Below are 23,708 nucleotides of genomic sequence, written 5' to 3'. Positions count from 1 at the left end.
ATGAAAGATCTAAATATGAGACAGGAATGCATCAAAATTCTAGAGGAGAACATAGTCAACAACTCTGCATCCTCGGCCACAGCAACTGCTTGCTATACACGTGTGCCAAGGCAAGGGAAACAAAGTAAAAATGAGCTATTGGGACATCATCATGATAAAAACTTCTGCATAGCAAAGGAAAGTCGACAAAACCAAAAGACAACCGATAGAATGGGAGAAGATATTTTCAAATGATATATCAGATAAAGGGCTTTACTCCAAGATCTATAAAGAACTTCTCAAACACAACACCCCAAAACAATTAATCCAGTCAAGAAATGGGCAGAAGACATGAACAGACATTTCTCCAAAGAAGACATAAAAATGGCCAACAGACACTTGAGAAAATGCTCCACATCACTTGTCATCAGGGAAATTCAAATCATAACCCTAATGAGATATCACCTTACACCAGTTAGAATGACTTAATTTAACAAGACAGGAAGCAACAAATGTTGGTGAGGGTGTGGAGAAAGGGGAACCCTCTTACACTGTTAGTGGGAATACAAGCTGGTACAGCTACTCTGGAAAACAGTATGGAAGTTCCTCAAGAATTTAAAAATAGAGCTACCCTAAGGCCCAGCAATTGTACTACTAGGTATGTACACCAAAGATACAAATGTATTGAGCCTAAGGGGCACTTGTACTCCAATGTTTTGAATAGAAATATCCACAATAGCTGAACTGTGGAGGTGCTGAGATTTCCTTCAACAGATGAATCATAAAGAAGATGTGGTATATACACACACAATTGAATATTACACAGCCATCAGAAAGGATGAATACTTACCATTTACATTGATGTGGATAGAACTGGAGGGTTCTGCTGAGTGAAATAAGTCAATCAGAGAAAGCCATTATCATATGGTTTCACTCATTTGTGGAATATAAGAAGCAGGGCAGAGGATCATAGGGGAAGGGAGGGAAAACTGAATGGGAAGTCATCAGAGAGGGAGAAAATACATGAGACACTCTTAACTATAGGAAACAAATAGGGTTGCTGGAGGGGAGGTTGGTGTGGTGATAGGGTCATTGCGTGATGGGCATTAAGGAGGGCACGTGATGTGATGAGCACTTGTGTGTTATACACAACTGATGAATTGTTTAACTCTACATCTGAAACTAATGGTATACTCTATGTTGGCTAATTGAATTTAAATTTAAAATAAAAAGAAGAGATCAATGAAACCAGGAGGTGGGTCTTTGAAAAATATTAACAAAATTGATAAACCCTTAGCCAGACTTATCAAAAAGAAAAAAAAAGAAAGCAAATAAATAAAATAATGAATGAGAGAAAAGAAATCACAACCAACACCACAGAAATACAAACAATTGTAAGAGAATATTATGAAAAATTATATGGCAACAAATTGGACAATTTCAAGAAATGGATAAATTCCTCAAAACCTCTAATCTACCAAAGCTGAAACAAGAAGAAAACATGACCCATAACCAGCAAAAAAATAACTGAAACAGTAATCAAACATCGAGCAACAAACAGAAGTCCAGGGCCAGATGACCACAGCTGAATTCTACCAAACATTTCAAGAAAAGTTAAGGGGATCCGAACAATGGCTGCCCCAGTGCAGCAAGCAGCCCACCTTGGTGGCTCGCTCGTGCTGCCACAGGACTCTGCTGGGAATTGGGACATCATGTTCACTTACTGGGGTACCCTGCACAGGGATGGCCAGCAAGAGTGGGGGCCAGTGCTTGTGTTTGCCATCTGGGCATTGGTGCAGCCCTCTACTGCTGGCCTTCCTGTGCTGCCAAGAAGTGGCATTTGGGAGGGTGTGCTGCAGAGTTGGCCCCAGGCAGAGCTGGGTGCCAGGTCCCAAGTGAGTGTGCCCCCACAGGCATGGGCCATGGCCTCCCGGAGCATGGCCTACTGCTTGCAACAGGAGACCACGTACCCCATGTTCCCACAGTACTTTGCCACCCCATGATGCCTGACTGTGGCGACAAACTCTGTTGCTTATTCCTCATCCACTGCTGGGTGAGACAGAGACCAATATGTGGTACTCGCAGTGCCAGGAGACTTTCTTGCAGCGGCACTTGAGACCCAACTGGCACCCAGCCAGTGTGACACAGCTGGTGAAGCAGATGCCCACCTAGTGGTCATTGTGGCCCAGGGTTGAGTTGGGTGTATGGGAGAAGCACCACAAGCCCCTGAAGGTGTACTGTGAGGTGGACCAGATGCCCATCTATGTGGTGTGCAGCTGCTTCTGCAAGCACACCGGCCAAGCATGCTGCAGCTTAAGAAGGTGGTGGAGGGCTTAAAGGAGCAAATCCAGAACCAGCTGGACCACCTGGAAAGACTGGAAGACTTAAAGAAGAGGCGCTGGGCACAGGGGGAGCAGACACAAGCTGAACTCTTGAGCCTGAACCAGATGGAGAGGGAGATCATCTCGAAGTTTGAGCAGTTCTCTCACTCCTTGAAGTATCATGAGTATCGCCTCCTGGCCCACCTTGAGGAACTAGATTTGGCTATCTACAACAGCATCAATGGTGTCAACACCAGATCTCCTGTAATGTCTCCCACCCGAGTAGCCTGATCACCCAGCTGGAAGCAAAGCAGCAGCAGCCTACCAAGGAGCTCTTACAGGACATCAGGGACACACTGAGCAGACCTGAAAGAATCAGGATCCCTGAACCCTGGATCACACCTCCAGAACTCAGTGTGCAGGAAAAAGTGGAGTAATTTGGGCCCCCCAGAATGGATTCTGGGCAGTGTCCTTGTGGCATGGGAAAGAATACTGGGCTCTTACCTCAATGACTGCCCTCCCCCCAGTGGACTCTTCTCCAGTGGGTAGGGAATTTCTTGGACTATGATGCTGGTGAGGTCTCCTTCTACAAGAAGAAGACAGGGATGTCCACTTTCACCATTGTTATTTAATGTAGTGCCGAAAGTCTTATCTTCAGCTATCAGCCAACAAAAGTAAATAAAAGTCAACCAAATCAGCAAGGAAGGAGTCAAATTTTCACTTTTTGCAAGCATGATATTCTATGTAGAAAACCCAACAGACCACCAAAAAATTGCTAGATCCAATAAGCAAATTCAATAAAGTTGCAGGATACAAAGTCAATGTACAGAAATCTGTTGTATTTCTATACACCAATAATGAACCAGCAGAAAGAGAAATTAAGGAATCGGTCCCATTTATAATTGCACCAAAACCATAAGATACCTAAGATTAAACCTAACCAAAGAGGTGGAAGACTTGTACTCTGAAAAGTGTAAAACATTGATGAGAGAAATTGAAGATGACACAAGGAATTGGAAAGACATTCCCTGCTCATGGATTGGAAGAACAAATATTGTTTAGAGGTTTATATTACCCAAAGCAATCTATAAATTTAATTGCATCACCATCAAAATAAAAACATTGTTTACAGAGCTAGAGAAAATAATCATAAAACTTGTATGGAACCACAAAAGACCCTGAATAACTAAAACAACCTTGAAAAAGAAAATCAAAGCTGGAGGCATCCTAATTATGGACTTCAAGTTATATATACATATATAACTTGATCAAGCGATCAAGACAGTATGGTATTTGCACAGAAATTGATGCCTATAGCAATTGAACAAAATAGAAAACTGAGAAATGAACCCACAACTATATAGTCAATTTTTGACAAAGCAGTAAAGTATATCCAATGGGAAAAAGACAATCTCTTCAACAAACGGTGTTGGGAAACCTGGACAGCAACATGCAGAAGAATGAAACTAGAACCACTTTTTTACACCATACACAAAAATGAATTCAACATGTATTAAAGACTCAAATGTGACACCTGAAATCATGAACATCCTAGAGGAGAACATAGGTAGTAACCTCTTTGACATTGGCCATAGCAAGTTCCTTCTAGGTATGTCTTTTGAAGCTAGGGAAACAAAAGGAAAAATTAACTGTTGGGACTTCATCAAAGTAAAAAGCTTCTGCACAGCCAAGGAAACAATTAAAACTAAAACACAACTTACAGAATAAGAGAAGACATTTGCAAATGACATATTTGATAAAGGGTCAGAATTCAAAATCTATAAAGATCATATAAAATTCAACTCCCCAAAAACAAATCATCTAATTTAAAAATGGACAGAAGACATGAATAGACATTTTTCCAAAGTAGACATACAGATAGCCAACAAACAATGAAAAGATGCTTAACATCAGAGATCATCACAGAAATGCCAACCAAAATTACAATGAGATATCACTTCACAATGTCAGATTGGCTAAAATCAACAAGAGAAGAAACAACGGGTGTTAGCAAGGATGTGGAAAAAGGACTAGCCTCTTGCACTGCTGATGGGAATGCAACTCTGGAGAGAGTATGGAATCCCTCAAAAAGTTAAAAATAGATCTACCCTACCTTCCAGCAATTTCACTACTAGGTATCCAAATAATACAAAACTACTAATTCAAATGGTTACACACACCCCAATGATTATAGCAGCATTATTTACAATAGCCAAGTTAAGGAAACAGCCCAAGTGTCCATTGACTGATGAATGGATAAAGATATGGTATATATATACAATGAAATACTACTTAGCCATAAAAAAGAATCAAATCTTGCCATTTGCAGCAACATGGATTGAGCTAGAGAGTATTAGGCTAAGTGAAATAAGTCAGAGAAAGACAAATACCATATTATTTCACTTGTATGTGGAATTTATGAAGCAAATCAAATAAGCAAAGGGGAAAAAAGGGAGTGAGAGAGAGGTAAACCAAGAAACAGACTCTTAACTATGGAGAACAAATTGATGGAGGTGGGGGCACAGATATTCTAAACAGGTGATGGGGATTAAGGAGTGCAGTTGAAGTGGTGAATTACTATATGAAATTAATACTACACTGTATTAACTAACTGGAATTTAAACTTAAATATATATATATATATATATATATATATATATATATATATATATATATATATATATATATATAGTGTAAAGGAAGGGACAACAAAATTAAAAAGATACAATGGAAAATGTCTACTTACAAAATGATTGTAATAGAGGGGCATAGAACAAAAAGGATATACAGCATAAAGAGAACAAAAAGCAGAGTGGCAGGATTAAATTCCTTCATAGCAGTAATAACATTAAATGTAAATGGGTTTAAAAATCTCCAAATTAAATGGGTGCCTGGGTGGCTCAGTTGGTTAAGCATCTGCCTTTGGCTCGGGTTGTGGGCCCAGGTCCTGGGATGGAGCCCCACCTTGTGCTCCCTGTTCAGTGGAGAGTCTGCTTCTCCCTCTCCCCGCCCCTCACTTGCGCTCTCTCTTGCTATCTCTCTCTCTCTCTCTCAAATAAATAAAATCTTTTTAAAAATCTCCAAATTAAAAACAGACATTGATGGAATGAAATTAAAAATATATGGTTCAACAGGAACTCACTTTACATTGAAAGACACAAACTGGTTGAAAGTATAAGAATGGAAAAGATCCCATGCTAACAGTAAACTAAAGAGAGCTGGGTTGGTTATACAGAGGCAAATAGAAAATAGGTTTAGGTAAAAGTGGTAAAAGAGAGAAAATAATGTAATTCTATAATAATAAAAGGGGCAATCCCTCAAAAAATATAATAATTATAAACATATAAGCACTTAACTACAGAGCTCCAAAATACATGAAGCCAAAACTCAAAGAACAAAAGGTTAAAATAGACATATACTTCACCAGTGCACATGATACACTCTGGAGGACAGGACACATGTTAGGGTGCAAGACAATTATCAATAAATTTAAAATTATTGAAATCATAGAGTGTGCTCTGACTACAGAGGTTGTAGTTAAAGAGAAATCACCCATGTAGATTTGGAATATCAGAAATGGATGAAAATTAAAAACATTTATTTTTTTAAGAATATGATTAGGTAGTTAAAAGCAGCCATATATTAAAATAACAGCACACACACAAGACCAGAGAATTACTACCCAGAAAAGATTTTAGGTCTCAGAACCTCTAGAAAGCCTGACTGAAGAAAGTCTCTTCTGCAAGAAAATTGCAGGATTGGGAGAAGTGCCTATTTTTTCAAATGACAAAATTCTAAAAAAAAAAAAAAAAAAAAAACACAAGTAATTCAAAGATATAGAGACATATGCTCCAATAAAAAGAACAAAATAGCCTCTAGAAGCCAACACCAAAGAAACACAAAACCCTGAACTAACTGGAAAAGTATTGAAAACATCAGACTTAAAAGTTTGAATGAACTAAAAGAGACTGGAGTTAGTCAACTAAAGATAATCAGGAAAATGATGAATGAACAAAATGAGAACATTAACAAAAAGACAGAAACTACATTAAAAAAATAATGATTCCAGAGCTTAAAAAAACAGAGAAAATTATTTATTTATTTATTTGTTTGTTTGTTTATTTATTATTTATTTATTTATTTTATTTATTATGTTCAGTTAGCCACTATATAGTACATCATTAGTTTTTGATGGAGTGTTCAATGATTCATTAGTTACATAAAAAGCCAGTGCACATCACAGCACGTGCCCTCCTTAATACCCATCACCTGTAACCACCTCTCCCCACCCCCTTCCCTCTGAGTTCATTTCCCAGGGTCCATCGTCTCTCATGGTTCATCTCCCTCTCTGATTTCTCTGCCTTCAGACTTCCCTCCCTCCCTCCCCTATGGTCCTCCGTGTATGTTCCACATATGAGTGAAACCATATGATAATTGTCTTTCTCTGCTTAACTTCTATCACTTAGCATAATCCTCTCCAGTTCCATCCTCATCAATGTAAATGGTGGGTACTCATCCTTTCTGATGGTTGAACAATATTCCATTGTATATATGTACCACATCTTCTTTATCCATTCATCTGTTGAAGGGCATCTCGGCTCCTTCCACAGTTTGGCTATTGTGGACATTGCTGCTATGAACATTGGGGTGCATGTGCCCCTTCTTTTCACTGCAGATGTATCTTTGGGGTAAATACCCTGTAGTGCAATTGCTAGGTCAGAGGGGGTAGCTCTATTTTTAAGGTCTTCAGGAACCTCCATACTGTTTTCCAGAGTGGCTCTACCAGCTTGCATTCCCACCAAGAGTGTAAGAGGTTTCCCCTTTCTCCACATCCTTGCCAACTCTTGTTTCCTATTTTGTTAATTTTTGCCATTCTAACTGGTGTAAGGTGGTATCTCATTGTGGTTTTGATTTGTTGTTCCCTGATGGCTAATGCTGTTGAACTTTTTTTCATGTGCCTGTTTGCCATTTATATGTCCTCTTTGGAGAAGTGTCTGTTCATGTCTTCTGCCCAAAAACAGACACATAGACCAATGGAACAGACTACAGACTCCAGAAATGGACCCTCAACTCCATGGTCAACTAATCTTTGACAAATCAGGAAAAACATATCAATTGGAAAAAAGACAGTCTCTTCAATAAATGGTGCTGGGAAAATTAGGCAACTACATCTAGAAGAATGAAACTGGACCATTCTATTACACCATACACAAAAATAAACTCAAAATGGATGAAAGACCTCAATGTGAGACAGGAATCCGTCAAAATCCTAGAGGAGAACATAGGCAGTAACCTCTTTGACATTGGCCACAGCGACTTCTTTCAAGACATGTCTCCAAAGACAAGGGAAACAAAAGCAAAAATGAACTTTTAGGAATTCATCAAGATGAAAAGCTTCTTCACAGCAAAGGAAATAGTCAACAAAACTAAGAGGCAACCCACTGAATGGGAGAAGATATTTGCAAATGACATTACAGATAAAGGGCTGGTATCCAAGATCTATAAAGAACTTCTCAAATTCAACACTCAAAAAACAAATAACCCAGTCAAAAAACAGGAGAAAATAAAATTTAAAACTCACTACAGATCTTGAACAGGAGACTTTTCCAATCAGAAGAAATAATCAGTGAATATGAAGATAAGTTATTTGAAATTATCAAATCAGAGGAGTAGAAAAAAATGAATAAAAGTGAAAAAAAAGCCTAGGAAGATTATGTTTCACCATCAAGACAGCACATTATATGAGTGTTACCAGAAGATGTGAGATAGTGATAGAGATAGAGAGAGAGACCAAGGGGTGGGGCATGCACACTTTGTTAAAAAAATGGCTGAAAACTATGGAAAGAGCCTAGATGTTCATCGACAGATGAATGGATAAAGAAGTGGTATATATCTACAATGGAATATTATGCAGCTATCAAAAAGGAAATCTTGGGGTGCCTGGGTGGCTCAGTCGTTAAGCGTCTGCCTTTGGCTCAGATCATGATCCCAGGGTCCTGGGATCAAGCCCCACATCAGGCTCCCTGCTCAGCGGGAAGCCTGCTTCTCTCACTCCCACTCCCCCTGCTTGTGTTCCCTCTCTTGCTGTGTCTCTCTGTCAAATAAATAAATAAATAAAATCTTTAACAAAAAAAAAAAGGAAACCTTGCCATTTGCAATGATGTGGATGGACCTAGATGGTATCATGCTACGCGAAATAAGTCAGTCAGAGAAGTACTATTGTCATATGATCTCACTGATATGTGGAATTTGAGAAACAAAGCAGAGGATCATAGGGGAAGAGAGGGGAAAAAATGAAACAAGATGAAACTAAAGAGGGAGACAAACCATAAGAGACTCTTAATCTCAGGAAACAAACTGAGGGCTGCTGGAGTGGAGCAGGGTGAGAGGGATGGAGTGGCTGGGTGATGGACATTGGGGAGGGTATGTGCTATGGTGAGTGCTGTGAATTGTGTAAAACTGATGAATCACAGACCTGTACTCCTGAAACAAATAATACATTATATGTTAACTAAAAAAAGGCTGAAAACTTCACAAATTTGAGGAAGGAAATGGATAAACCAATTCAAAAAGCTCAATGAATTTCATCTAGATGAAACCCGAAGAGATTCATATTGAGATATACTTCAATCATAGAAAGACAAATGCAAAGTGAAAGGCTTGAAAACAGCAAGAGAAAAGTGACTTGTCATGTACAAAGGAGCTTTTATGAAATTATCAGGGATTTCTCAGCAAAAACCATGCAGGCCAGAGGCAGTGGGATGATATATTTAAAAGATGAAAGAACAAAATTTCAGCCAAGAATACAGATATAGGAAAAACTGTCCTTCAGAAATGAAGAAATTACAACCTTCCAAGATAAACAAATGATGAAGGAATTCATTTACTTTAGAGTTGCTCTATGAGAAATAATAAATTCAAATTCAAATAAAAGGATGCAAGATAAAAACATGAAGCCATATGAAAATGTAAAATTTTCAGATAAAAGTAAATATATGAACAAATATATAATCTCATATATACTAATTTTGGTGTGTAAACCCACTTTTAATTCTGGAATATAATTTAAAAGACAAAACCATAAAAACAACTGCAAATCTATGTAACGAGTACATAATATATAAAAAGGTAATTTGTGATATCAATAACATAAAATAAGTGGGGCAGCACTGTGAGGAAACAGTTTATATATGTGATTTAAATTGAGTTCCCCTTAGTTTTAAATATATTGTTCTATCTTTAAATTGAGTTCCCCTTAGTTTTAAATATATTGTTCTATCTTCTATCTTAAAATATAATTCTCATGGTAATTGCAAAGAAAATATATATAGAACACACATAAGGGAAGTGAGAAAAGAATCAAAGCACACCACTAGAAAAATGTCAACCAAATATAAAGGAAGTCAATGAGAGGAAATGAGGGACACAAAACATACCAAGTATATAGAAAACAATTAAGATAATGACAGTAGTAATTATTTCCTCATCAATAATTAACTTTACATGTAAGTGTATTAAACTCCCCAATAGAAAACATAGATGGGAGTAATACATTTTTAAAAAGGGATCTAAAAATATCCTGTCTACAAGACATTCACTTTAGATTTGAGGAAATACAGACTGAAAGTGAAAGGATGAAAAAAAAAATCTTATGCCAATGGTAGTCACAAGCAAGCAGGTGTCTGATAATATCAGACAACATAGATTTTAAGTTAAACATTATCAGAAAAGACAAAGAAGGACATTATATAATAAAAGAGTTAATTTACCAGAAATATATAACAATAAATGTATATGCACCAAATATCAGAACCCCAAAACAAATGAAGCAAACATTGATAGAACTTAAGGGGAAAAAAGACAAGAGCACAACAATAAAACGAGACTTTAATAATCACATTGAATAATGGATGGAACAACCAAACAAAAGATTGATAAGAAAGTAAAAGACAGAAAAAACACTATTGAACAATTGGACTTAAAAAACATATAGAGAACCACCCACACAACAAAGGCAGAATACGTAATCTACTCAAGTACATATGCAATATTCTCCAATTTAAATCATGTATTAAGACACAGAACAAAATTAACAAGATTTAAATAACATGAAATACCTTTTTTTGACCATAATAGAATGAACTAGAAATCAGTAGCAGAAAGAAAACTGAGAAATCCACAAATATGTAGAAAGGAAACAACACAATATTTAGCAAATGATAGATTGAAGAATTGAAAATAGAACTTATAAAAGATCTTGAGAAAACAAAACAAAACCTACAAAATCTTACGGAATGCAATGAAAGTAATGCTAAGACAGAAATTGGTAACTGTGACCACTTATATTTTAAAAGAATCATCTCCAACCAATAACCTAAATTTATCTTCACAGAAGTAGAAAGAGAAATGTTAACACAAATCTACAGAAAGAAAGTAATAATATTAGAGTAGAATCAACAAAAGACAGAAGAAAAATAGAAAAAAAATCAACAAAATTGAGTAGGTTTTTTGAAAAGATCACTAAAACTGACATCAGCTAAATTAACTAAAAAAAAAAAAAAAGACCCAAATACTAAAATCAGAAATGGAAGAAGAGTTATTACCACTGAGGTCATAGGGAAGAAATAAAAGGAGTATAAGAATATACTGTGGAGGAGATGCTGAAGATGACAACAGAATAGGAGGACCCTAGGCTCTTCCCTTCCCTTGAACACAACTAGATAACTATCAAATTCTAAATATCCCAGAAATCGACCCAAAGGCTGACAGAAGAAACTCCACAAATAGAGATAGAGAAGAAGCCACACTGAAGAAGGCAGAAAGTGCAGAGACATGGTTTAGGGGAGAAATAGATCTCAGGTGCTGTGGAGAGGGAGCTGTGGTGGGGGGGAGGAGAGAGATAGGGAGAGAGAGAAAGCCCAGAACGGAAGCAGGAGAAGAACATTTCCCCAAAGCCATTGACAGGGAAAATGAGAGGAGCTGATTTTCATCAGTTCTTCAAACTGCAGGGCTTAAAGACTAGAGTTTTAAAAGTCACCAGGCTTGGCTGAGACAGAGCCCTGGGGGGCACTGCCATACTCCTGGAGAGAAGGTGGGCAAACAATACTGCGGCAGACACTGTGGAAACAACAATCCGAAGAATGCCTGGGGGCACACCAAGGAGAGAGGCAGCATTCAGGGAGATGCCCTTCTAGAGACAAAGGAGTTGGATGGCACTATTTCCATCATCCACCCCTCGGCATAAACACAGAGCCATTAATCTGCATACACCAAGTCACACAGCCCTGCACTCTGGCAAGACTTCTCCTCTTGGTCAATCTTGCCTCAGTCCCAGCGTGGCAGGCTCTTTCCCCCAAAAGACCAGCAGAAACCCCACCCACACCACATCCCTGGAACAGAGTTCTATAAAGCTTCAATTCTAGTGGAATAACATCAGGTCTCATTTCACAAACAGAACCAGAATACATACACCTAGTTAAAATTCGCCACACTCTAGCCAAGGACCAAACGCTGCCCACTACATCATGGACACCCTCTACAGAAGACCACCCTGAAGGACAGAGCAGCCAAAACACAACAGTGGAGTGCATGCAACACACACCAGAGAAACTCCCTGAAGTGTCAGGCCCTGGACACTATATGACCTCTTCTTCATGAAGCCATTACTCTCAAGAACAGGAAATAAAACGGGCTTTTCTAACACACAAAAGAAGGCAGAGACTTAGACAAAACATCAACATGGATGAATTCATCCCAAATGAAACAACAAGATAAGGTCACAGCCAGAGATCAAATTTAAGTAACATGCCTGATGGAGAATTTAAAGCAACAATCATAAGGATACTCGCTGGCCTTGAGAAAATAATGGAAGACTTCAGGGAGGACCTTACCACAGAGATAAAGAGTTAAAAAACAATCGATCAGAAATGAAAGATGCAATAACTGAGATTGGAAATAGGCTTGATGCAATGAACACAGGATGGAAGAAGCAGAGAAATGAATCAGTGATAAAGAACACAAAATAATAGAAAATAATGAAGCTGAACAAAAGAGAGAAAGAAGAATTATGGAACATGAGAATAGACTTAGGGAACTCAGGGACTCCATCAAGTGTAACATCATTTGTATTATATGAGTCCCAGAAGAATAAGAGGGAGAAAAGGGGGCAGAAAATATATTTGAAGAAAAAACAGCTGAAAATTTCCCTAATCTGGGGAAGGAAAGAGACATCCAGATCCAGGAGGTACAGAAAACTCCCATCAAAATCAACAAAAGCAGGCCAACACCAAGACATATTGTAATTAAATTTGCAAAATATAGTAATAAAGAAAAAAATATATTAAAAGAAGCAAGACAAAAGTGCTTAACTTACAAGGGAAGACACATAAGCCTAGCTGCAGATCTCTCAACAAAACTTGACAAGCAAGGAGGGAGTGGCATGACATATTCAACGTGCTGAATGGTAAAAATATGCAGCCAAGAGTACTCTACCCAGCAAAGCTATCATTCAGGATAGAAGGAGAAATATTGTTTCCCAGACAAGCAAAAACTAAAGGAGTTCATGACCACTAAACCAGCCCTGCAGAAATATTAAAGGGGACTATTTGAGTGAAAAGGGAAGACCAAAAGCAACAAAGACAAGAAAGAAACAGATAAAATCTCCAGAAACAATGACAAACCAAATAAAATGGCACTAAATACATATCTATCAGTAATTACTCTGAATGTAAATGGACAAAATGCTCTAATCAAAAAATATGGGATGTCAGAATGAATAAACACACACACCCACACACATACACACTCAAAAAACAATACCCATCTATATGCTGCCTACAAGACACTCATTTTAGACCTAAAGACACCTGCAGATTGAAAGTGAGGGGATGAAAAAATATTTACCATTCAAATGGATGTAAAAAAAGCCAGAATAGCAATATTTATATCAGACAAACTAGACATTAAACCAAAGATTGTAACAAGACATGAAGAGGGGCATTATATCATAATGAAGGAGAAAATCCAACAACTATATCTAACAATTATAAATATTTGTGCACTCAACATAGGAGCACCCAAATATGTAAAACAATAATAACAAAAATAAGAGTAACTCATTGATAATAATACAATAATAGTATGGAACTTTAACATACCGCTTGTATTAATGGAGAGATCATCTAAATAGAAAATCAACAAGGATAGAATGGCTTTGAATGGCACACTGGACCGGAATGACTTAACAGATATGTTCAGAACATTTTATCCTAAAGCAGCAGAATGCACGTTCTTTTCAAGTGCACATGGGACCTTCTCCAGGATAGATCACATACTAGGTCACAAATCAGGACTCAACAAGTACAAAAAGATTGTGATCATACAAGGCATATTTTATGACCACAACACTATGAAACTTGAAGTCAACCACAAGAAAAAATCTGGAAACACCACAAATATATGGAGGTTAAGTGTATGTCATTGAAGAGTGAATAGGTCAACTATGAAATCAAGGAAGAAATAAAAAAACAGTACATGAACACAAATGAAAATGAAAGCACAATTATCCAAAACCGTTGAGATGCAGCAAAAGTAGTCCTAAGAGGAAAGTATATAGCAATAAAGGTCTACTTTAAGAAGCAAGAAAAGTCCCCAAAACAGTCTAACTTTACACCTAACAGAGTTAGAAAAAAAAAGCCAGTAAAAGGAAAGAAATAATGAAGATTAGAGCAGAAACAAATGATATACAGACAATCAAACAACCGCACACACACAACAAAACAAAACAAACAAACAAAAAGAACCAGTAGAAGAGATCAATGAAGCCAGGAGCTGGTTCTTTGAAAAAAAAAAAAAGAAAACTGATAAACCTCCAGCCAGACTTATCAAGTAGAAAAGACAAAGGACCCAAACAAATAAAATCACAAATGAGAGAGGAGAAATAACAACCAACCCCCCAGAAGTACAAACAATTCTAGGAGAATATTATAATATACTGTATGTCAAGAAATCAGACAACCAGAAATAAATGGATAAATCCTAGAAGCATATAACCTACCAAAACTGAAACAGAAAGAAATAGAAAACTTGAACGGACTGATAACCAGTTAAGAAATTGAATCAGTCATCAAAAAATTCCCAATGTACAAAAGTTGAGGGCCAAGTGGCTTCACAGATGAAATTTACCAAATATTTAAAAGAGTTAATACCTATTCTCCAACTATTTAAAAAAATTAAAAAGAGAGGAAAACTTCCAAATTCACTCTATGAGACCAGAATTACCCTGATACCTAAACCAGATAAAGACTCGACTAAAAAAGAAAACAACAGACCAATATCCCTGATGCCCATGGATGAAAAAATTCTTTTGAAAATTTTTATTGAAAATATTAGCAAACCAAATCCAACAGTACATTTAAAGAATCATTTAGCACAATCAAGGGGGATTCCTGAGTTGCAAGTGTGGTTCAATATTCACAGATCAATCAACGTGATACACCACGTTAAAAAAATAAAGGATAAGAACCATGTGATTATTTCAATAGATGCAGAGAAAACATTTGACAAAGTACAACATCCATTCATGATAAGAACCATTGACAAAGTAGGATTAGAGGAAACAGACCTTAACCTAATAAGAGCTATATACAAAAAAGCCACATCTAATATCATCCTCCTTGATGGAAAACGAAGAGCTTTTCCACTTTGGTCAGGAACAGGACAGCGATACCCCACTCTTGCCACTGTTATTTAACATAGTATTGGAAGTCCTAGCCACAACAATCACACAACAAAAAGAAATAAAAGGCATCCAAATCAGCAAGGAAGAAGTAAAACATTCACTATTTGCAGATGACATGGTAGTCTACATAGAAAACCTGAAAGACTCCACCCAAAAATTCCTAGAACAGATACATGAATTCAGAAAAGTCACAGGATATAAAATCAACGTACAGCAATCTGTTGAATTTCTAACCACTAATAATGAAGCAACAGAAACAGAAATCAAGGAAACAATCCCATTTGCAATTGCACTAAAAACCATGATAACAAGGAAGAAAGCTAACCAAAGAGGTAAAAGATCCATATTCTGAAAACTATAAAACACTGATGAAAGAAATTGAAGGTGACACAAGGAATTAGAAAGACATTCCCTACTCATGGACTGGAAAAACAAATATTGTTAAAATGTCTGTTACCCGAGAGCAAGATGGCGGAGGAGTAGGAGACCTAGATTTCGTCTGGTCTCAGGAATTCAGCTGAATAGGGATCAAACCATTCTGAACACCTACGAAATCAACAGGAGATCAAAGAGGAGAGTAGCAACAACTCTCTGAACAGAGAAGCGACCACTTACTGGAAGGTAGGACGTGCGGAGAAGTGAATCCGAGGCGATATTCGGGAGGATAAATGGCGGGGGAGGGGCCTGCGCCGGCCTCTTCTGGCAAGTGATAGAGTCGCGGAGCACAAAATTGGAACTGTTAGAAGTCGGCTCTGCTGAGGGACGTCGCTGCAGTGGCTAAGCAGGGGGTGGAATCCTCCCGGGACAGTGTGGTCTCAGGACCCTTGGGGTCACAGAAAGACCGGGGGAGCCTGAGTGCACCAGAGCTCCCAGGTATCGGAGCGGGGAAGCCAGCTGCAGAGACGGAGCCGAGGCATGGGCTCTCAGCTCGGGGTGGCCATAAACTGTGATCCGCGGCCCAGTTGGGCCACTGCTCCTTAAGCAGGGACCCAACAAGCGGCAGATCCAGGGAGACTCCTCTTCCTTCCCGGGAAGGAGCGGCGCAGGAGCGCACCGCAGGGATCTGCTGGGTTTGGAGACTCCACACGGGGTCTGGTGCCAGAGATAGAAACGCTCGGCCACAGGCCGGGTGAGCACGGAGTGCGGCCGGAGACCGGGGACAAGGGAGTGACTGCTTTTCTCTGGGGGCGCACTGAGGAGCGGGGCCCCGAGTTCTCAGCTCCTCCGGGAGGAGATTGGGAGGCCACCATTTTTGCCCTGGTCCTCCAAGGCTGTACGGAGAGCTTGCAGGGAACAAAATCTCCTGAGATCAAACCCGAGCAGCTTGCTTAGCCTGGACTGACAAGGGCGGGGCAATTCCGCCTCCAGCAAAGACATTTGGAATCCACAGCAACAGGCCCCTCCCCCAGAAGATCAGCACGAACAGCCAGCAAGCCAAGACCAAGTTTACCGATCAAGGAGAACGGGAGAACTCCAGCGCTAGGGGAATACTGCACATAGAATTCATGGCTTTTTTTTACCATGATTCATTAGTTCATCAAAGTTAATTTTTGTTAACTTTTTTTTTCTTTTTCCCTTTTTCAACCAACATCTTATCAATCTCCTTTAAAAAATTTTTTTTTTTTATTTTTCATTTTTAGAGTCATATTTTATCCCTTCATAGTAGTTACCCTTATTTTTGGCATATATATATAAGTTGTTCTCTCTTTAAAATTTTGAGATACAGTTTCTTCTAACAGATCAAAATATACCCTAAATCACTAGTGTATGGCTCTGTTCTAGTCTCCTGACTGATCACATTCTCTCCCTTTTTTCTTTTTTTTTTTAATCTTCTTTCTTTTTTCAAACAACTTCTTATCTTATCAAGTCCTTTTATAAAATCTTTTATAATTTTCATCTTTACAGTCATCTTCTATCCCTTCATTGTATCAACCCTTATTTTGTACATATATGTCTTTCTTCCTTTAAAATTTTAGGAGGCACTTTCTTCTAACAGACCAAAATACGCCCAAAATCTAGTGTGTGGCACTGATCTATGCACTAGCCTGATCATATTTGATCACATTCTGCTTTTTTTGTAATGTTGTGTTTTTGTTTTTATCTTTTTTTTTTCTCTTTCTTTTTTCCTTCTTTCCCTTTCTTTTCCCCTGGTTTCAGGTCTTTTCTGATTTGTATACAGTATATTTGCTGGGGACGTTGTAAACCTGTTAGCATTTTGTTCTCTCCTTCATCTATTCTCCTCTGGACAAAATGACAAGTCGAAAAAAATCACCTCAGCAAAAAGAACAAGAGGTAGTGCCGTCAGCCAGGGACCTACTCAATACGGACATTAGTACGATGTCGGACCTAGAGTTCAGAATCATGACTTTAAAGATACTGGCTCGGCTTGAAAAAAGCGTGGAAGTTATTAGAGAAACCCTTTCTGGAGAAATAAAAGAACTAAAATCTAACCAAGTCGAAATCAAAAAGGCTATTGATGAGGTGCAATAAAAAATGGGGGCACTAACTGCTAGGATAAATGAGGCAGAAGAGAGAATCAGTGATATAGAAGACCAAATGATGGAAAATAAAGAGGCTAAGAAAAAGAGGGAGAAACAACTACAGGATCACGAGGGCAGAATTCGAGAGATAAGTGATACGATAAGATGAAACAACATTAGAATAATTGGGATCCCAGAAGAAGAAGAAAGAGAGAGAGGGGCAGAAGGTATATTGGAGCAAATAATAGCAGAGAACTTCCCTAATGTGAGGAAGGAAACAGGCATCAAAATCCAGGAGGAACAGAGAACCCCTCTCAAAATCAATAATAATACGTCAACACCCCGACATCTAATAGTAAAACTTACGAGTCTCACAGACAAAGAGAAAATCCTGAAAGCAGCTCCGGAGAAGAGATATGTAACCTACAATGGTAAAAACATTAGATTGGCAACAGACCTATCCACAGAGACCTGGCAGGCCAGAAAGGACTGGCAAGATATCTTCAGAGAACTAAACGAGAAAAATATGCAGCCAAGAATACTATATCCAGCTAGGCTGTCATTGAAAATAGAAGGAGAGATAAAAAGCTTCCAGAACAAACAAAAACTAAAGGAATTTGCAAACACGAAACCAGCCCTACAAGAAATATTGAAAGGGGTACTCTAAGCAAAGAGAGAGCCTAAAAGCAGCAAAGATCAGAAAGGAACACAGACAACATACAGTAACAATCACCTTACAGGCAATACAATGCCACTAAATTCATACCTTTCAATAGTTACCCTGAATGTAAATGGGCTAAATGCCCCAATCAAAAGACACAGGCTATCAGATTGGATTAAAAAACAAGACCCATCAATATGCTGTCTGCAAGAGACTCATTTTAGACCCAAAGACACCCCCACATTGAAAGTGAGGGGGTGGAAAACCATTTACCATGCTAATGGACACCAAAAGAAAGCTGGGGTGGCAAACCTTATATCAGACAAACTAGATTTTAAAACAAAGACTGTAATAAGAGATGAGGAAGGACACTATATCCTACTTAAAGGGTCTATCCAACAAGAAGATCTAACAATTGTAAATATCTATGCCCCGAACATCGGAGCAGCCAATTATATAAGGCAATTAATGACAAAAGCAAAGAAACACATTGACAGCAATACAATAATAGTGGGGGACTTTAATACCCCCCTGACTGAAATGGACAGATCATCTAAGCAAAAGATCAACAAGGAAATAAAGACTTTAAATGACACACTGGACCAAATGGACTTCACAGATCTATTCAGAACATTCCATCCCAAAGCAACGGAATACACATTCTTCTCTAGTGCCCATGGAACATTCTCCACAATACATCACATCCTAGGTCACAAATCAGGTCTCAACCGGTACCAAAAGATTGGGATCATTCCTTGCATATTTTCAGACCACAATGCTTTGAAACTAGAACTCAATCACAAGAGGAAAGTTGGAAAGAACTCAAGTACATGGAGGCTAAAGAGCATCCTACTAAAGAATGAATGGGTCAACCAGGAAATTAAAGAAGAATTAAAAAAATTCATGGAAACCAATGAAAATGAAAACACAACTGTCCAAAATCTTTGGGATACAGCAAAGGCAGTCCTGAGAGGAACGTATATAGCAATACAAGCCTTTCTCAAGAAACAAGAAAGGTCTCAAATACACAACCTAACCCTACACCTAAAGGAGCTGGAGAAAGAACAGCAAATAAAGCCTAAACCCAGCAGGAGAAGAGAAATCATAAAGATCAGAGCAGAAATCAATGAACTAGAAACCAAAAGAACAGTAGAACAGATCAACGAAGCTAGGAGCTGGTTCTTTGAAAGAATTAACAAGATTGATAAACCCCTGGCCAGACTGATCAAAAAGAAAAGAGAAATGACCCAAATCAACAAAATCATGAATGAAAGAGGAGAGATCACAACCAACACCAAAGAAATACAAACAATTATAAGAACATATTATGAGCAACTCTATGCCAGCAAATTAGATAACCTGGAAGAAATGGGTGCATTCCTAGAGATGTATCAACTACCAAAACTGAACCAGGAAGAAATAGAAAACCTGAACAGACCTATAACCACTAAGGAAATTGAAGCAGTCATCAAAAATCTCCCAAGAAACAAAAGCCCAGGGCCAGATGGCTTCCCAGGGGAATTCTATCAGACATTTAAAGAAGAATTAATACCTATTCTCCTGAAACTGTTCCAAAAAATAGAAATGGAAGGAAACCTTCCAAATTCATTTTATGAGGCCACCATTACCTTGATCCCAAAACCAGACAAAGATCCCATCAAAAAGAATTACAGACCAATATCCTTGATGAACATGGATGCAAAAATTCTCACCAAAATACTAGCCAATAGGATCCAACAGTACATTAAAAGGATTATTCACCACGAGCAAGTGGGATTTATCCCTGGGCTGCAAGGCTGGTTCAACATCCACAAATCAATCAACGTGATACAATACATTAACAAAAGAAAGAACAAGAATCATATGATCCTCTCAATAGATGCAGAAAAAGCATTTGACAAAGTACAGCATCCTTTCTTGATCAAAACTCTTCAGCGTATAGGGATAGAGGGTACATACCACAATATCATAAAAGCCATCTACGAAAAACCTACAGCGAATATCATTCTCAATGGGGAAAAGCTGAGAGCTTTTCCTCTAACGTCAGGAACACGGCAGGGATGTCCACTCTCACCACTGCTATTCAACATAGTATTAGAAGTCCTAGCCACAGCAATCAGACAACAAAAAGGAATCAAAGGCATCCAAATCGGCAAAGAGGAAGTCAAACTCTCACTCTTTGCAGATGATATGATACTTTATGTGGAAAACCCAAAAGACTCCACCCCAAAACTGCTAGAACTCATACAGGAATTCAGTCAAGTAGCAGGCTATAAAATCAATGCACAGAAATCAGTGGCATTCCTATACACCAACAACAAGACAGAAGAGAGACAAATCAAGGAGTCGATCCCATTCACAATTGCACCCAAAACCATAAGATACCTAGGAATAAATTGAACCAAAGAGGCAAAGGATCTGTACTCAGAAAACTATAAAATACTCAGGAAAAAAATGGAAGAAGACACAAAAAAATGGAAAAACGTTCCATGCTCATGGATTGGGAGAACCAACATTGTGAAGATGTCAATGCTACCTAGAGCAATCTACACATTCAATGCAATCCCCATCAAAATACCATCCACTTTTTTCAAGGAAATGGAACAAATAATCCTAAAATTTGTATGGAACCAGAAGAGACCCCGAATAGCCAGAGGAATCTTGAAAAAGAAAAGCAAAGCTGGCGGCATCACAATTCCGGACTTCCAGCTCTATTACAAAGCTGTCATCATCAAGACAGTATGGTACTGGCACAAAAACAGACACATAGATCAATGGAACAGAATCGGGAGCCCAGAAATGGACCCTCAACTCTATGGTCAACTTATCTTTGACAAAGCAGGAAAGAATGTCCAATGGAAAAAAGACAGTCTCTTCAACAAATGGTGTTGGGAAAATTGGACAGCCACATGCAGAAGAATGAAACTGGACCATTTCCTTACACCACACACAAAAATAGACTCCAAATGGTTAAAAGACCTAAACGTGAGACAGGAGTCCATCAAAATCCTAAAGGAGAACACAGGCAGCAACCTCTTCGACCTCAGCCGCAGCAACTTCTTCCTAGAAACATCACCAAAGGCACGGGAAGCCAGGGCAAAAATGAACTATTGGGATTTCATCAAGATAAAAAGCTTTTGCACAGTCCACAAAACCAAAAGACAACCGACAGAATGGGAGAAAATATTTGCAAATGACATATCAGATAAAGGGCTACTATCCAAAATCTATAAAGAACTTATCAAACTCAACACCCAAAGAACAAATAATCCAATCAAGAAATGGGCAGAAGACATGAACAGACATTTTTCCAAAGAAGACATCCAAATGGCCAACAGGCACATGAAAAAGTGCTCAACATCGCTCGGCATCAGGGAAATCCAAATCAAAACCTCAATGAGATACCGCCTCACACCAGTCAGAATGGCTAAAATTAACAAGTCAGGGAACGACAGATGTTGGTGGGGATGTGGAGAAAGGGGAACCCTTCTACACTGTTGGTGGGAATGCAAGCTGGTGCAACCCCTCTGGAAAACAGTATGGAGGTTCCTCAAACAGTTGAAATTAGAGCTACTGTTCGATCCAGCAATTGCACTACTGGGTATTTACCACAAAGATACAAATGTAGGGACCCGAAGGGGTACGTGCACCCCGATGTTTATAGTAGCAATGTCCACAATAACCAAACTGTGGAAAGAGCCAAGATGTCCATTGACAGATGAATGGATAAAGAAGAAGTGGTATATATACACAATGGAATATTATGCAGCCATCAAAAGAATGAGATCTTGCCATTTTCAACGACGTGGATGGAACTGGAGGGTGTTATGCTTAGTGAAATAAGTCAATCAGAGAAAGACATGTATCATATGACCTCACTGATATGAGGAATTCTTTTTTTTTAAAGATTTTATTTATTTATTTGAGAGAGAGAGAATGAGAGCACGAGAGGGAAGAGGGTCAGAAGGAGAAGCAGACTCCCTGCTGAGCAGGGAGCCCAATGTGGGACTCGATCCCGGGACTCCAGGATCATGACCTGAGCCGAAGGCAGTCGCTTAACCAACTGAGCCACCCAGGCGCCCGATATGAGGAATTCTTAATCAGAGGAACAAACTGAGGGTTGCTGGAGTGGTCGGGGGTGGGAGGGATGGGGTGACTGGGTGATAGACATTGGGGAGGGTATGTGCTACGGTGAGCGCTGTGAATTGTGTAAGACTGTTGAATCACAGATCTGTACTTCTGAAACAAATAACGCAACATATTTTAAGAAAAAAGAAAAAGAAGAAGATAGCAGGAGAGGAAGAATGAAGGGGAGTAAGTCAGAGGGGGAGACGAAGCAGGAGAGATGATGGACTCTGAAAAACAAACTGAGGTTTCTAGAGGGGAGGAGGGTAGGGGGATGGGTTAGCCTGGTGATGGGTATTAAAGAGGGCACATTCTGCATGGAGCACTGGGTGTTATGAACAAACAATGAATCATGGAACACTACACCAAAACAAATGATGTAATATATGGTGATTAACATAACAATAAAAAATTTAAAAAAATGTCTATGTTACCCAAACCAATCTACACATTTAATGCCATTCCCATCAAAACACTAAGAGAATTTTTCACAGAGCTAGAACCCTAAAAATTTTATGGAACCACAGAAGACCCAAAATAAAAAAGAGCCACTTTTTTTAAAATTTTATTTTATTTTATTATGTTATGTTAGTCACCATACAATACATCATTAGTTTTTGATGTAGTGATCCACAATTCATTGTTTACATATAACACCCAGTGCTCCATGTTAAATAAAGCAACCTTGAAAAAGAAAATCAAAGCTGCAGGCATCCGAATTCCGGACTTCAACTTATTTACAAAGCTGTACTGATCAAGACAGTATGGTACTGGCACAAACAGGGACACCTAGATCACTAAAACAGAACAGAAAGCCCAGAAATGAACCTACAACTATATGATCAACTAATCTTTGACAAAGCAGGAAGGAATATCCAAAGGGGGAACAAAAAAACAGTCTTTTCAACAAATGATGTTGGGAAAACCAGACAGCAATGCATGAGAAAAAAATTTGACCACTGTCTTACAGCATACACACACAAAAATTCAAAATGGATGAAAGACCTAAATGTGAGACAGGAAACCATTAGAATTCTAGAGCAAAACACAGGCAGTAACCCCTTTGACATTGGCCTTAGCAACTTCTTACTAGATATGTCCCCCGATGCAAGGGAAACAAAAGTAACAATAAACTTTTGGGACTTCATCAAAATAAATAGCTTCTGCACAGCAAGGGAAGCAATTAACAAAACTTAAGGACAACCTACAGAATGAGAGAAGATATTTGCAAAAGACATATCTGAAAAAGAGTTAGAATCCAAAATCTATAAAGAACTTACAAAACTCCTCATCCCCAACATCAAATAATACAATGAAAAAATGGGCAGAAGACATGAATAGAAATTTTTCCAAGGAAGACTGGCAGATGGCCAGCAGGCACATTAAAATGCTCAAAATCACTC

The 23,708-nt window shown here is 38.5% G+C and overlaps 1 pseudogene; it reads left to right on the top strand.

Moving 5' to 3' along the window:
• Positions 1 to 1,889: 1,889 nt before the first annotated feature.
• On the top strand, positions 1,890 to 2,737 carry LOC113930416 (annotated as a pseudogene).
• Positions 2,738 to 23,708: the final 20,971 nt, after the last annotated feature.

Source organism: Zalophus californianus, chromosome X (assembly GCF_009762305.2).
Source record: "Zalophus californianus isolate mZalCal1 chromosome X, mZalCal1.pri.v2, whole genome shotgun sequence".
In the NCBI taxonomy this organism is placed as follows: domain Eukaryota; kingdom Metazoa; phylum Chordata; class Mammalia; order Carnivora; family Otariidae; genus Zalophus; species Zalophus californianus.
Note: the sequence above shows the minus strand (reverse complement) of the source record. Positions and strands in the feature narration are given on the sequence as shown.